We start from the raw sequence: 2325 nt of genomic DNA on the forward strand, positions 1-2325 counted from the left end.
CCTTAATACAGCCCTGATTTAAGAGCATTCAAGCCATGTCTAAGGACACTTAAGCCACCCTGTCCATGTCAATCATACTCTTCCCCAGTGACGTAGCTAGAGTATGGGCCGCGTTTGAGTTTGCCGCACTACCTCTTGCGCTCCGCCCCAGAGCCTATACAAGTATATACAGCAGACCCTAAAGTACCCCCCCCCCCGATAAATGCATCGCTTAGGCTGGATTTCCCCAATCGCCCTCGTCTAGCTATGACCGGACTCTTCCTATCAACTATCACGAACTATATAATTCATGCGTCACAGTCACGCGATCACCTGCCGTAACAGAATGAGTTTTTAGAGGATTGCACGAAATATTTTTAGAGGTAAATATCATTCTCTGCTGTTATGAATACTTCGAATGACGTGTCTGCACTTTTATTTTATCAATATACTTTCTTTTTATGTTGAATGTTTTTAACTGTTATTGTTAGGGTGGTAAGAAGTTTATTTCTCAGTCACATGGTTTCAAGTTTAGTCATATTGCGTCATACCTTGGGCAAGTGTCATCTACCATAGTCCCGGGCCGACCAAAGCCTTGTGAATATATCTGGTTGATGGAAACTGAAAGAAGCCCGTCGTATATGTATATATGTATATGTACTGGGGCAGACCCAAGGGGTGGCTTAGAGGCACATGCCCCCTCAAGAAAAGAAGTGCGCCTTTCTAGATAATGCTATTACTTCCTTTTATCCGGGAATTGTATTCCCTTCTGACCTTGTGCCCTTCCTTCGAAAAATTCTTAGGACCGCGCTTAATGTGCATATCTGTGTGTGTCTCTTTGTGTCTGTGTTTGCTCCCCCCACTACCGCTTGACAACCGGCGTTGGTGTGTTTATGTCCCCATAACCTAACCGTTCAGTAAAAGAGACTAATAGAATAAGAACCAGGCTGAACAAAAATAAGAACTGAGGTCGATTCATTCAACTACAAAATTCTTCAAGGCAGTGCCCCAGTGTGGTCGCAGTATGAAACGAGTAAAAGATATGTTCGTGTGTGTGTGTGCGCGTGTGTGGTGTCATTGCATTTGAGTCTGTCCCCACCACTATTGTTTGACAACTGCTGTTGGTTTATTTACGTCCCTGTAAACTAGCGGTTCGGCAAAATACACGTGGCTTAATAAAAAAAAAAAAAAAAAAAAAAAAAAAATAATAATAATAATAATAATAAAAAGAAAGAAAGAAAAAAGCACTACGGACAATTTGTTTGACAAGGCGGTTCTCCAGCATGGCCGCAGTCCAATGATTGAAACAGGTATAAAATAACAAATAAAAGATAGCTTTATAATTAATCAAATAACAGAATGTACTTAAGCTAAAAATAAAGACGGTCAATCGAGGGAGAATTGACTGCTATTTCTAGCAGGTCAACAACCACGTAGAGAGCCTCCTTCATTGATTTGTATGTTTTCTCTGACTGCTGTTGCATTTGATGGCGGTGGCGTCGGTGTTTGTCTTTGTATTTAAAGCGGTGGATGATAGCAGTTCAAAGACTGTGTACACAGTTATATAATATGTATATAAGTACATCTACTTATGAGTGATCTATTTAGAGATCTTAGCACAACTGTTTCACTTGTATTTAATTTGTCTTGGTGAATCTATACGTGTTTGTGCAAATATTTATGTATAAATTTCATAAGTGTTTATAAGGGGGTCCCTGAGGTAAAGCCTGAAATATAAAGGGGTCCGCAAGTCAAAAAGTTTGAAAACCCCTGTCGTAGAGGAACGATTTCACATCTTCGTTTTCGAACTCTGTATCATCAATCGCGCGTTGCAAGGCAGAGAATAAGTAATAGTCAGAAGGAGCAGGGTCAGGAGAATACGGTGGGTGTAGCATAATCTCCCAGCCTGCCTCCTTCAGATTCTCTGATGTCTTCTTTGCACTATGTGCTGGCACGTTGTCTTGGTGGTAAATTATCTTCTTCAAATTTGAGCGTTTTTCGGCCAGCGCGATCTTTAGACGTGTTTGCTTGTTCGCTTCAGTCAATTCATGCGGCACCCATTTTCCAAGCTTCCTGACCTTGCCGAGACGATGCAGGTGGTTGATGATCGTGACATGGGAGATGCCAAACTGTACCGCAAGATGACGCGCAGTTTGCACTGGATTGGCTTCAATGACTTGTCCAAGAACTTTCTTACAAATGTAATACAATCACTTGGCCCTTGAGTGACTTTACTAAATCTTTTCCTTTTAATTGTTTCTCTCATTGGACTGTGGCCATGTTGGGCCTTCACCTTGAAGGGTTTAAACAAATAGAACTCAGTGCATTATATATATATATATATAT

At 41.0% G+C, this 2325-nt stretch overlaps 1 protein-coding gene across 1 annotated transcript in view; it reads left to right on the plus strand.

The window, feature by feature from the left end:
- Positions 1-2325, plus strand: part of LOC106874428 (growth arrest and DNA damage-inducible protein GADD45 beta) — a 371959-nt gene that overhangs the window by 342887 nt on the left and 26747 nt on the right. The gene's annotated exons all lie outside the window — the stretch shown is intronic.

Source organism: Octopus bimaculoides, chromosome 8, assembly GCF_001194135.2.
Source record: "Octopus bimaculoides isolate UCB-OBI-ISO-001 chromosome 8, ASM119413v2, whole genome shotgun sequence".
Taxonomy (NCBI): Eukaryota; Metazoa; Mollusca; class Cephalopoda; order Octopoda; family Octopodidae; genus Octopus; species Octopus bimaculoides.